This window comes from Procambarus clarkii, chromosome 5 (assembly GCF_040958095.1).
Source record: "Procambarus clarkii isolate CNS0578487 chromosome 5, FALCON_Pclarkii_2.0, whole genome shotgun sequence".
Classification (NCBI taxonomy): domain Eukaryota; kingdom Metazoa; phylum Arthropoda; class Malacostraca; order Decapoda; family Cambaridae; genus Procambarus; species Procambarus clarkii.
The window spans coordinates 17,702,704-17,717,478 of record NC_091154.1 but is presented as its reverse complement, the minus strand read 5'-3'; the positions used below and the strand labels follow the sequence as shown (position 1 = coordinate 17,717,478).

General features: G+C 45.9%; 1 protein-coding gene across 1 annotated transcript in view; it reads right to left on the bottom strand.

Moving 5' to 3' along the window:
- The window catches only part of LOC123766585 (phosphoribosylformylglycinamidine synthase), a 452,541-nt gene that overhangs the window by 138,493 nt on the left and 299,273 nt on the right, over window positions 1-14,775 (bottom strand). The gene's annotated exons all lie outside the window — the stretch shown is intronic.

The window sequence follows — 14,775 nt, the reverse complement described above, 5'->3', positions numbered from 1 at the left end:
TCTTAAGATATGGGCACCACACAACAGCTGCATATTCTAGCTTTGGCCTAACAAAAGTCATGAACAAATTGTGCGCAGTCTGAAGGCGCTCCTTTTGAAACCACTCCCTGATTGATCGAATAAAAAAAAAAATTTTAACAAAAATTTTTAATGAGTGACGCCGGGCCTCGTCACCGGAGACGAATCAGGAGAAAAATGAACGACGACGTTTGATGTCGTTGGTGCATGAAAGTTTTAAACAAGCTATGAGGATGAGAGATGGGGATGTTCCCTCCATGCTAAAATTGATATTTACCAGGAGAGAGGAAGATATATTTGGCATTCAGTACCTACCTCCCTTGGGTAAAAGTGACCATGTCTCTTTGGAAATAAAGAATGTAATGTGTTATAATCTGGAAGAAAATGAGGTTGAAGCAGTTGAAAAAACCTGATTTCAGGAGAGGTCATTATGGGGAACTCAGACATTTCTTTAAGGAATTTGACTGGAAAGACTTGCTGTTAGGACATGCAGTAAATGAAATGTATGTCAAATTTTGTGAAATATATGATAAAGGCACAAAAAAAATTTGTACCAAAGCAGAGATGCAGAACTAGGAAACAGGATTGGTTCAATAGAAATGGCAAGAGGGCCAGAGACCAAACGATAAATGTTATCAATATAGGAAGAGGCCAAATCCTCAAACATACCAGCGATACAAAGATGTGAGAAACAACTACACGGCAGTGAGGAGAGAGGCAGAAAGAAATTTTGAAAAAGGGATTGTGGACAAATGTAAAACAGAACCAGGTCTATTCTAAAAATTCATAAGCAACAAATTGCAGGTAAAGGATAATATTCAGAGGTTGAAAATGGGAAATAGATTCATGAAAAATGAAAAAGAAATGTGTGAAACGAAAAGTTCCAAAGTGTTCCAAAGTGTGTTTGTACAAAATGAAATCTTCAGGGGAACAAGACAATAAGAATTCCAGAACAATGACAGAGCACATAGAGGTGTCTGGAGATGAAGTGGAAAAAATGCTCAAGGAGCTAAGCAAGAACAAAGCAGCTGGTCCAGATGGACTTTCACCATGAGTTCTGAGAGTGTGCACCTGAGCTCAGCATCTCAATTCAACTGATTTTTCAGGCATCCCTGTGTACAGGAGTTGTAGCTGATGTGTGGAAAAAGGCTAACATAGTTCCAATCTACAAAAGTGGCAGCAGAGAAGACCCCCTCAATTACAGAACTATATCAATGACAAGTGTTATAGTCAAAATGTTGGAAAAATAATTAAAACTAAATGGGTAAAACACCTGGAAAAAAACGATATAATATCAGACAGACAGTACGATTATCAATCTGGAAAATCCTGTGTAACGAATTTACTCAGTTTCTATGATCGAGCCACAGAGATTTTTACAGGAAAGAGATGGTTGGGTTGACTGCATCTATCTGGACCTAAAAAACCAGCGTTGAATGTTATGAAACGCCATTTTCTGGGGGAGACCTGGAGGCTCCCCAGAGCTTACAAGGCTGATATGCTAATGTCAGACGTTGGCTTCAGTCATGTGTATGGAATTTTGTGGGCCTACTGGGGACCACGAACCAGAACCTGGCCCCCCTCAAAGAGGCATGGGGAGCAATGGCCTATAGAAAATCCCCCCGTGTGGTTGGAAGCATTCTATGTCTCATCGACTGGGTCAGGCACCCAGAAAAATAGGCGTTCCAAAACAAACCCCCAATTCTGATAAAATTTTGCTACCAAAAGCCGAACAAGTGGATAGAACTCCCCAAAAGAAACAAGCAAACGAGCATGACACCACACGTTACCATGCCGCTGTCTTCGCAGATCCTCCCTCCCTGAGAAGGAGAGTCCTAGACCCCCGTGCCGGCTATCAGCCCTTCAGTTCTGAGGCTGGACATCAAAACATGCGAAAAACTGCCGACCGGAGGGAGGGAGGGAGGAATGCCGGGGAGCCTCCGGGTCTCACCCAGAAAATGGCATTTCATTACATTCAACGCTGGTTTTCTGGGGGGAGCCTCTTTGGTTCCTCGGAGCTAACTACCCACAGAGGAAAAAGTAAAGGGACTTACCTGGGAAGCGGTCGCTGCTCACTCCTGAACTCTATGTCGAGACAACTGGCTGCAACCGCTGACCCAAAGCGACACAGGCCCAACTATAACCAGGAACGTTTATGAGACAGAGCAGCCAGGACCCTATTCGACCACTAAAAACCCCGTGCCCAAATGTCAGATCAGGACATGTTGCCAAGATGGCAGCAAGAGCAGCAAACTTACGAGCGTCATGGGCACGGAGTTAGACCACAGGCTGGCTGGCCTTACTTACGCTGAGGACAACCTGGGAGATCTGTACCCACGAACAGGGAAGAAGGGAAACCGGATCAACCCAAAGTGCGTCCCCGGACACGGAAACCGTCACGCGCAAATAACGGAGGAGGGCCACAACCAGATACAAAACATGATGCACCCCCAGCCTGACCAACCCAGCAACAACTCAAGGACCCCCTCTGCAAAGCAGCAGTCTCATTCTTTGCCAAAAAAGAAGGAGACGGCTGCAGATGAACAAATCTATCCCCCCGACTGAAGGAGCAGAAACCCCTGCGCTGGAGGACAGCATGAAGTTCTCCGACCCAACCCCCAGAGGCCAATGCCAACAGGAAAAGGGCCTTCGAGAAACAATCCTGAACCGAAGGGTCCACAACAAACTGAGGAGAAGAAAGAAAAAGAGAGCACTCTGTCCAAAGACCAGGACGGTTCAGGCGGAGCATGAGCAGGTCGGAGGTGAAAACGCACGAGACAGCTAGCGAAACAGCGCAGATGTAACATCAATACCGAAAGCATGCTGAAGCGGCTCCGCCAGAGCTGCACGATACAAGGCGACAGTGTTTGGCATAAGATGACGGTCCTGAAACTACCAAGAGAGTAAGGACAACACGCCCCTAACAGAAAGTGAAGTACAACGACGAAGATGCAAAAAGAACCAGAAGGACCGCCAGGAAACTTCATACTGCCGCCGAGACGAAGCCCGCAGGTGGGACACCAACAAGGAAGCCACCTGATCGCCATAGAGATGATAAACTCGAGTAAAAAATACCACACGCTCAGACTCGAGGAGAAGATCGAACCAGCCACGTGATGCACCGGTCCAATCTGCTGGAAGAGGCGGAGAAAACCGCGGGAAAACCTCCGGGTTTGGACACTGAGCAAGTAGCGCCTGAAACCACGACTGGACTGGCCACCACGGAGCCACAAGGACTACTCTCCCCTGGTAAGTCTCCAAGCGAGTCAGGACCTGGAGCAACAGCTGAACCCGGGGAAAGAGGTACAGATCCCCCACCTCGACCAGTCTTTCCGAAAGGCATCGACCCCTACGGCCTCACAGTCAGAAAAGGGCGTCACGCACATACAGGGAAAGGCGCCGCAACCACACTAATGCAAAGAGGTCCATCTCGGGGCGCCCGAACATCTGGCAAAGCCAACGGAACGAGTCGGCATCGACTGCCTATTCTGTTGCCATGGGAATGAAAGAGAGACAGGCCATTGGCCAAGACGTTGGACACTCCCCACACGTGAACAGCCAGGAGAGCTTAACCCCGAAAACTCAGCAGATGAGTCACCCGAAGCAACCAACACCAAAGAGCCAAGGACAGCATCGAACCCCCTCGATTTAGGCAATGAACCACTGGGGAGCGGTCCAAATGGAGCCGGATCATCGATCCACGAGCGACCCGAACTCTCCAAAGAGGGAACCAGACCGCTGCGAACTCCTGGACCATGCTATGGGCTCAACAGAAGAACGGAACCCGCGATCCCTGGCCAGCCTGGTGAGTACTGGTCACAAAGCCCCAGCTGAAAGATGATGCATCCATAAACACATCAAGCAAGGGCTTCGGTAGGCGCCAAGGCACTCAACTCTTAAAAACCCAAAGAGGAAGCCGGCGACACAGCAACCGATGCAAGGCCCCCAGGGGTTGAACCCAGCGATCGCGAGAGGCAGAAGGGATGTCCCTGAATGAACCAAAAAAGCCAACAAAACAAAATCCGACCTGGTGGGTAGACAATTATCACGAAGTTCAGGCTCCCGCACGAACCCTTGAGCAACCGCCGGATGACCCGGGAGCCCTCCAGAAACAGGCGCATGCGGGACCGCAGCCGCAGGAGAGACTCCAGAGGAAAAGACAAGGAAGCGGTCTGAGTCACCCCCACACAAGACCCAGCCATGTCTGAACCTGGAAGGGAACCAGATGGGAATTCCTCCAGTTCATCAAGAACCTGAACCCGGCGAGGTGGGAAAGAACGAAGTCCTTGGCTAGCAAATAAGAAGACCGGCTGGGAGCCCAAACCAGCCAGTTGTTGAGGTAGACCAACACCCGAACACCTAACAGACGCAGATGGGCAACGACGTCCTGTGCAAGGCGCGTGAACACGCGAGGTCCCAGATTCAACCCGAATGCGGGACAGCGAAAGCAGTAACCTTGGCGCCCCACAACAAAACCGGCTCCAACAGGAGCCGAACATGAGACAGCGTAGTCATCCAAAAGAAGGAGCAATGAACATAGGGTTCAAACGGGACAAGTCCAGAACAAACTGCAGGTCCGCACAGTCCCATTTCTGTACCAAGAACAGATGGGAAATCCATCTGAGGGACACTTATTTCGACTACTCCCAAGCAAACCCACTCCAAGACGACTCGACAGAGCGCAGGGGAAGAGGCCTGCCCCGCCAGCCCCAAACCCCCCCACGAAGGAGGAGGGGCCACCCAACACCACCGCAGGCCAAAGGAAAAAACCTGAAACGCCCACTTATTGTGGGACCAGGTGTGAGCGAACAGCGCAAGCCTCCCCTCCATCGCCTCGTCAACGGGGCGAACCGCGAAAGGGCCGGCTCCCCTTACGAGATCCAGAACCTCGCACAGCCAACACCGCGCTGACCAGACGAAGGCGGGTTCGAAGGCGAAACTGGCACTGGTGGCCTACCACGACTAGTGGAACCCCAAGCCCGGGCACGATCCCTCCGGAAAGGTTCCCAACGGGACCCCCAGAGAACCAACAGGTCTGACATAGGGCAACAACTAGCCGAGGCAGTCTGTATATACTGCGCCACGGCAGAAGCCTCAAAAACCAGAGGACAAAAAGGCAAAGACATCCTAAGAGCCAGGGCCAAGGCTGATTCCAGAGAGGAAGCAAGCACCGCCTGGTGACAGGAAGCATAAAGCAGGGAAACTGCATCCTGCAAGATTGACGTAAAGAGCTTCAAAAAGGCAGCCGATGAGCGAGCCACTGAGCCTAATGCACCAAACTCAAGCACAGCCCCAAGCGTCCCCACATCCTCCTCAAGCCAGTCCAAAGACAGCTCCAAGAGTGAAAAGAACTGCAAGGAGGCAAACCTCGAAGCCAAGAGGCCACGGGTATGCAAGTCCTCGGCAACCTGCGTAGCCGAAAGGGAGGGAACCTGCACACGGAACTGCACGATGCCCACATCCCATGGAAGGGCAGGGGCAAAGAGCACTCATTGAGGTGCTTAAGGTTGCCCCCCCCCCCCCCCCTCCCCAGGAAAACCTGAACCACTGTCGAAGCCTCGCTCAACTCAAGCGTGCAGGAACAACGGAAGGAGTGCCAAGCCTCCAAGGCAAGCACAGGACAGTCCACCAGCCAGGAAGACTCCGGAACCTTGTAACGGACCCAGAAAGTGAACGAAGTCCCAAACCTGAAAAATGAGGGATCCATCACAAGGCATAATCCGGGTCACACAGGAGGTAGACAGCAAGGGCCGCACTGCAGACAGTTGGATGCGGGACGCCAAAAAAACCTCCGGAAAGATGGAACCGACACACCTTGTGGGACCCGGAGAGGAGCAGACCTGCCCCAGGATCCTCCACCGCAGGATCCGGGGCTGAGTCATCCCCCAAAACACTGGCCTCTAAAGAAAAGGCCTGCGCAGCCATGTAAGCAGTATGGAAGGGGGCCCACTGGTCAGACCCGGAGGCTTTGGCTGGGAGACCGGACTCGAATGCCTCCGTCGCCACACCGGAAGGGGCATCCCCCGAGACTGCCCGAGTCTCAAGACCATCTAAATCCTGCCCCATCTCCGAAACCCTCAGATGTTTCGGGGCTAGAAGCAGGGGGCGGGGACCAGAACAAACCACAACAGGGGAAGGACGATGACGATGGGGAGCGGACTGAACCAAGGTCGAAGTGACCCCCCCAAGTCCAGGTCCCTATAAGCAAAACTGGGCAGCCTCGGGGCATCTGGGTGAGCAACCAACCAAGCGCATTGCAACAACATAAAATGCACGTGCAACGCCTGCGCCGCCTGTACCCGCAGAAGATTAACAAATCACTGGGTAAATAAACCAAGTCACCAGTAAGCAACAGAACTCGCAGGACTCCGGGTCGAAAGTGTCACCAACCCAACAGGCAGCGTGACGGAGGCAAAAACAGTGATTGTCACCCTGAGACAAGGGGACCGAGCAACCTTCGAACTGGCACGAAGCAAGGGGGGGGGGGGACACTCCGGGGTCACATCCATTGGACCCACACGCCCCCTTGGGGTTTCCCAGGGTCCCAAGACGGAACTCTCACACAGGGAATCCCAGGCAGGGTACTGCTAACCAGCACCCAAAACTACCAAGCCACTCTCTAAAGCTGAACCTCAGGAACATGTACACTCATGGGGACCTAGCAGGGGGCACCACCAAAAGAGAACTGTATTAAGACAGGCACAAAGGTGCAACAAGCCAGGCAGAACCCCCCACAAGGCAAACATAAAAATAAAACCCTCCCCAAGAGGACAACATACCCAAAAGAACAGAGCTGGCCGCTGTGAATGATGAAAACAAGCTGCGCAGCACCCTGTGCCTCTTACTAGTGGAAACTGCCCCTTACCCTGGAGCCGGGAGCCAGACGGCCAAGCGGACAGCACACTGGACTTGTGATCCTGGGTTCGATCCCAGGCGCTGGTGAGAAACAATGGGCAAAGTTTCTTACACCCTATGCGCCTATTACCTAGCAGTCAAATAGGTACCTGGGTGTTAGTCAGCTGTCATGGGCTGCTTCCTGGGGGTGGAGGCCTGGTCAAAGACCGCGCCGCGGGGACACAAGTCCCAAAATCATCTCAAGATAACCGAGATAACCTACCCTAAGGTAAACAAGGGAAACAAAACACCCGAGTACCCAAAAGGGCGGCCGAAAACCGAGCAGAAAAACGGCAAAAACACACACACCACACACACACAGACCACACACACACACCACACGTGTGTGTGTCGGTGTGTCGGTGACTTCATACATAGTCGGTGACTTCAACTTGAAATCCATAGACTGGGAAGCACATGAAGCTAGAACCGAAGATTTTTGGACCTGTAAATTTGTAGACCTCATCCTGGAAACATTCTTGTATCAACATGTTAAACAAGCTATGAGGATGAGGAAAGGGGACGTTTCCTCCATGCTAGATTTGATATTTACCAGGAAGGAGGAAGAGATATTTGACATTCAGTACCTTCCTCCCTTGGGTAAAAGTGACCATGTCTTTTTGGGAATAAAGTATGCAATGCGTTATAAGCTGGAAGAAAATAAGGAGGTTGAAGCAGTTGAAAAACCAGACTTCAGGAGAGGACATTATGGTGACCTTAGAAATTTTTTTAGGGAGTATAATTGGACAGACTTGATGCTAGGCAAGGAAGTGAATGAGATGTATGTCAAGTTTTATGAAATATATGATAAAGGCACAAAAAAATTTATACCAAAACAGAGATGCAGAACTAGGAAACAGGATTGGTTCAATAGAAATTGCGAGAGGGCTAGAGACCAAAAGACACAAAAATGGAATCAATACAGGAAGAGGCCGAACCCCCAAACATACCAGCGATACAAAGATGCGAGAAACAACTACACGGCAGTGAGGAGAGAGGCAGAAAGAAATTTTGAAAAAGGGATTGCAGACAAATGTAAAAGAGAACCAGGTCTATTCTATAAATTCATAAACAACAAATTGCAGGTAAAGGATAATATTCAGAGGTTAAAAATGGGAAATAGATTCACGGAAGATGAAAAGGAAATGTGTGAAACACTAAACGAAAAGTTCCAAAGTGTGTTTGTACAAAATGAAATCTTTAGGGAACCAGATACAATAAGAATTCCAGAGAACAACATAGAGCACATAGAGGTGTCTAGAGACGAAGTGGAAAAAATGCTCAAGGAGCTCGGTAAGAACAAAGCAGCTGGCCCAGATGGCGTTTCACCATGGGTTCTGAGAGAATGTGCATCTGAGCTCAGCATTCCACTTCACCTGATCTTTCAGGCATCCCTGTGTACAGGAATCGTAGCAGACGTGTGGAAACAGGCTAACATAGTTCCAATCTACAAAAGTGGCAGCAGGGAAGACCCCCTCAATTATAGACCTGTATCATTGACAAGTGCAATAGTGAAAGTATTGGAAAAACTAATCAAAACTAAATGGGTAGAACACCTAGAGAGAAATGATATAATATCAGACAGACGGTATGGTTTTCGATCTGGAAGATCCTGTGTATTAAATTTACTCAGTTTCTATGATCGAGCCACAGATATATTACAGGAAAGAGATGGTTGGGTTGACTGCATCTATCTGGACCTAAAAAAGGCTTTCGACAGAGTTCCACATAAGAGGTTATTCTGGAAACTGGAAAATATTGGAGGGGTGACAGGTAAGCTTCTATCATGGATGAAAAATTTTCTGACTGATAGAAAAATGAGGGCAGTAATCAGAGGCAATGTATCAGAATGGAGAAATGTCACAAGTGGAGTACCACAGGGTTCAGTTCTTGCACCAGTGATGTTTATTGTGTACATAAATGATCTACCAGTTGGTATACAGAATTATATGAACATGTTTGCTGATGATGCTAAGATAATATGAAGGATAAGAAATTTAGATGATTGTCATGCCCTTCAAGAAGACCTGGACAAAATAAGTAGATGGAGCACCACTTGGCAAATGGAATTTAATGTTAATAAATGTCATGTTATGGAATGTGGAATAGGAGAACATAGACCCCACACAACCTATATATTATGTGAGAAATCTTTAAAGAATTCTGATAAAGAAAGATCTAGGGGTGGTTCTAGATAGAAAACTATCACCTGAGGACCACATAAAGAATATTGTGCAAGGAGCCTATGCTATGCTTTCTAACTTTAGAATTGCATTTAAATACATGGATGGCGATATACTAAAGAAATTGTTCATGACTTTTGTTAGGCCAAAGCTAGAATATGCAGCTGTTGTGTGGTGCCCATATCTTAAAAAGCACATCAACAAACTGGAAAAGGTGCAAAGACATGCTACTAAGTGGCTCCCAGAACTGAAGGGTAAGAGCTATGAGGAGAGGTTAGAAGCATTAAACATGCCAAAACTAGAAGACAGAAGAAAAAGAGGTGATATGATCAATACATACAAAATAGTAACAGTTGATAAAATCGATAGGGAAGATTTCCTGAGACCTGGAACTTTAAGAACAAGAGGTCATTGATTTAAACTAGCTAAACACAGATGCCGAAGAAATAAGAAAATTCACTTTCGCAAACAGAGTGGTAGAGGGTTGCAACAAGTTAGGTGAGGTGGTGGTGGAGGCCAAGACTGTCAGTAGTTTCAAAGCGTTATATGACAGAGTGCTGGGAAGACTTAGGACACCACGAGCGTAGCTCTCATCCTGTAACTACACTTAGGTAATTACCACATGGGAGTTTCTATAGGCCATTGCTCCCCACGCCTCTCAGAGGGGAGCAGGTTTTGGCTTGTGGTCCCCGGTAGGCATACAGAACTCCATACACACGACTGATGCCAATGTCTGACATTAGCATATCAGCCTGGTAAGCTCCAAGGAGCCGAAGGGGCTCCCCCTGAAAAGGCTTTTTACAGAGTTCCACATTAGAGGTTGTTCTGGAAACTGGAACACATTGGAGGGGTGACAGGTAAGCTAACATGGATGAAAGATTTTCTAATTGATAGAAAAATGAGGGCCGTAATCAGAGACAATGTATTGGATTGGAGGAATGTCAAGTGGAGTACCACAGGGTTCAGGTCTTGCACCGGAAATGTTCATTGTCTACATAAATGATCTACCAGATGGAATATAGAATTATATGAACATGTTTGCTGATGATGCTAAGATAATAGGAAGGATAAGAAACTTAGATGATTGTCATACACTTCAAGAAGACCTGGACAAAGTAAGTATATGGAACACCACTTGGCAAATGGAATTTAATTTGAATAAATGCCATGTTATGGAATGTGGAATTGGAGAACATAGACCCCACACAACCTATAAATTATGTGAGAAATCTGTAAAGAATTTTGACAAAGAAAGGGATCTAGGGGTAGTTCTAGATAGAAAACCGTCACCCGAGGACATTAAAAACATTGTGCGAGGAGCCTATGCTACACTTTCTAACTTCAGAATTGCTTTTAATACAGTACAACTTCGATTCAACGTACCCCGATTCAACGAATCTCCGGCTAGTTCGCACACTTTTCAGGCCGAATTTACTCACCGGTTCGACGAAGAATGGTTCGCCGAAGCGGGGGATGTTCGGATTTGCTTACGATGTCCAGACAGAATCCACAGACTGGTGGAAAACTTTCCCATTCCATCACAGATTACAATTAATAATTCCCTCATATGACAAGTTCGATCACACAAGTGGACCGCACAAGTGGACCACAAGCTTACAATGTTGGGACAGAGTTCACAGAGTGGTGGAAAACTTTCTCATTCTATCACAGATTACAATTAATAATTCCCTCATATGACAAGTTTGATCACACAATTGGACCGCACAAGTGAGTCCACAAACTTACGATGTTGCAAAGTTCACAGAGTTGTGGAAAACTGTCTCATTCTATCACAGTTTACAATTAATAATTCCTTCATAAGACAAGTTGCATCACACAATTAAGTGGACCACACAACAAGTGAACCATATGAACCAAACACCAGCCAGAATGGTCCACACAACAAGTCAACCACATGAACCAGATACCAGCCAGAGGGGTCCACACAAATGAACGATCGAGTTACCATAATTTTCGTTCACTGATTTGTGGCAGACGAATCTTTGTAAATTAATTTAAAGGCTGAAGCGTGATTAGCTAGCTACATGTCGTAAAATCTCCTTATAGACATTTTCTGTGATAAAACAAGGTGAGTGAGGGTGGACAGATAAGGGAATACTGTACTGTAAACCTCACTTGGTTTTCCTTCGTCTGTGTCGTTATAGTTGACCCATGACTTTGAAAGTTTCAGACTAATAAATCATTTCTAAAACCAATGCTTTAATGGCTTTTTATTATCCTAATTAAACTAAACTAAATAAAACCGAAAATATACTGTAATATGATAGACATCTGCTATTTGAGAAATTATTTGTTATTGGAACAACTCCAGCGTGAGCGAGTGGATGGGTCTAATCCCTGTACACACAGCACCATGCGTTTCTCGTTTCATTTCGTCGCCACAGTTCAGTGACTACGGCTTCGAAATAATAAAATTAATAAATCGGTTCTAAAATAAGTTTTTTATATCTCTTATTATCCTAATAATGTTACTAATCTAAATATATAACCTAAAAATATATAATATGATGTAAATCCAATATTTGAGATAAATTTATGTTACTAGATCTGGCTTAAACACCAGCCTACTGGAGGGTGTATAGACCTAGTCTGCGTTTATACAGTAGGCACCCAGTGCCGTTAGCTTTGTCTGCGTGCGAGTGACGTGTTTGTCACTCGTAAATTCCACAAATAATCGTGGAATTTACCATTTTTTTGACTACAGCTTTATTAATATACAACAAGATGTCTCAAAGGCTTGCTAATCGTGCTGTATCTGCAAAGAGGAAGAGAAGTTTTTTATCCATTGAGCAGAAATTAGACATGATAGAGAAACATGAACGTGGCTACTCTGTTACTAGGCTGGCAGCAGAATTTAATGTCGGGAAAAGTACGGTGTGTGATATCAAGAGACAGAAAGATGACATTAGGAAGTTTCTTGCTTCGAGTGATAGTGGTGCATTAAATAAAAGGAAAACAATAAAAGGTTCTGCAAATACGAATTTGGACGAAGCTGTGTATAAATGGTTTAACCAGGAGTGCTCTGTGGGGATGCCACTTGGCGGCGACGCCATTAAGACAGCAGCCGATAAATTTGCACAAAAGATGAACATTCCAGATTTTCGAGCAAGTGAAGGATGGTTGCAAAGATTTAAGAATAGACATAATATTAAGAACAGGAAAGTTTGTGGAGAATCATTAAGTGCAGATGCGGATTCAGTCGAGCCATTTAAGTGTAAATTAAATGATTACATAATAACAAATGATCTAAGGCGTTTTCAGGTATACAATGCCGATGAAACAGGCTTTAATTGGAAATGCTTGCAGAACAACACTTTGGCATCTAGGCTAGATGAGAGTGTTCCTGGCCGTAAGGTAAACAAAGAAAAAGTTTCTGCCATGCTGTGTGCAAATGCAGACGGAAGTCACAGAACAAAGTCCGCCATTGTGGGGAAGTCAAAAAACCCACGTGCTTTGAAAAATTTAATGAACAAGCTACCTGTGGTCTACTACAGCTCTAAAACAGCTTGGTTTACTAGAGATATTTTTGTAGACTGGTTCAAAAATCATTTTTGCAAAGAAGTAAGAGATTTTCAGATAAAGAAGTGTGGAGTGAGACGGAATGATGTCAAGGCTGTCTCTTGGTTGACAATGCCCCAGCTCATGTAGGGCTCGACAAATTAACGTCACATGATGAACGCATCAAATGTATGGCCTTGCCTCCCAATACCACCTCTCTGATCCAGCCAATGGATATGGGTGTTATGTATGCAATGAAAAGGCTCTACAAACGAGCAATGAATAAAGAAATCATGGTGGTGTTTGAGTCAGATGAAGACAAAAGACAAGGAACCGATTCGCGAGGTCAAGCAACACTGGAACGTTACAAAAAATACTCAATTAAGGAAGGCATTTACAACTGGGCTAAAGTTTGGGATGAAGTTCAAGAGTCAACATTAAGAAATTGTTGGAAAAAACTCCTGTTGCTTGATCATGCTGATGAAGTGACTGAGGAAGAAATGGATTTTGAAGGATTTTCAAATGATATTTATCAAGAACTGCGTGCCGCTGGTGAGGTGGAGTTGACGCTGAACGATGTGGAGGAGTGGTTAGATATTGATGCAGTCGATCCACCCATTGGTCATTTAACAGATGATGAGATTATACAAAATGTTACTGGCACTGTTGACGACGACGGAGAGGAAGATGAGGATGAGAATGATAGCAGTTTACAATCTGCTACGTGTGCTGACGCATTGTTCTATGTTGAAAAACTCCTTGATATTGTTTCACAAACTGACAATCCAGAGCTACCAGGCTTTTATCAACACCTAAGGACAATGAAAGATATTTGTCTCAAGGACATGACAAAAAGAAGGAAACAAATGAAAATGAGTCAATATTTTTCACGAACTAGCAGCAAATCAATCAGCACAGCCGTACCCAGCACCAGCACAGCCGTTCCCAGCACCAGCACAGCCGTTCCCAGCACCAGCACAGCCGTTCCCAGCACCAGCACAGCCGTACCCAGCACCAGCACAGCCGTACCCAGCACCAGCACAGCCGTACCCAGCACCAGCACAGCCGTACCCAGCACCAGCACAGCCGTACCCAGCACCAGCACAGCCGTACCCAGCACCAGCACAGCCGTACCCAGCACCAGCACAGCCGTACCCAGCACCAGCACAGCCGTACCCAGCACCAGCACAAAAGCAGCTGAAGCCAACACAGCAGCAGCGAGCACCAGCAAAGCTGATGCAAACATCTAAAAACATCGTGTGTGAAATGAACAATTAGAATAAGCGTTAAATTTAAGTGTGTACAGTGTTAAAATTAAAGTTACAATAATTCTAATGTACAATAGTTTTCAAGAACTGTATTGTAGTACTCAACATACAGCAAAACCACTTTTAATAATACAGTGCTAACTGCTTAATGCACTGCAGTACCTATTTACTGTAGAGCATTCACAACTTCACAAAACTTCAAGATGGACATAACTCCAACAATAAGGTAAATACATGAATTACAATATTTTTAGTATAGTAAAATATAGGTACAGTAAGTAATATGATACAATGCATTTTTATTGTGTACAAGAAAAAAAAAAACACTGACGCAAACGCCTCTTGAAGGTCACCTCTTGCAACGAATTCAATGCTCCAACGAACTGGGGGTGGTCCCATATAGTACGTTGAATCGAGGTTGTACTGTACATGGATGGTGAAATACTATGGAAATTGTTCACGACTTTTGTTAGACTAAAGCTGGAATATGCAGCGGTTGTATGGTGCCCATATCTTAAGAAGTACATCAACAAACTGGAAAAGGTGCAAAGACATGCCACTAAGTGGCTCCCAGAACTGAAGGACAAGAGCTACGAGGAGAGGTTAGAGGCATTAAATATTCCAAAACTAGAAGACAGGTGAAAAAGAGGTGATATGATCACTAGGTACAAAATAGTAACAGGAATTGATAAAATCGATAGGGAAGATTTCCTGAGACCTGGAACTTTAAGAACAAGAGGTCATAGATTTAAACTAGCTAAACACGGATGCCGAAGAAATATAAGAAAATTCACTTTCGCAAACAGAGTGGTAGACGGTTGGAACAAGTTAGGGGAGAAGGTGGTGTAGGCCAAGACCGTCAGTAATTTCAAATTGTTATATGACAGTGCTGG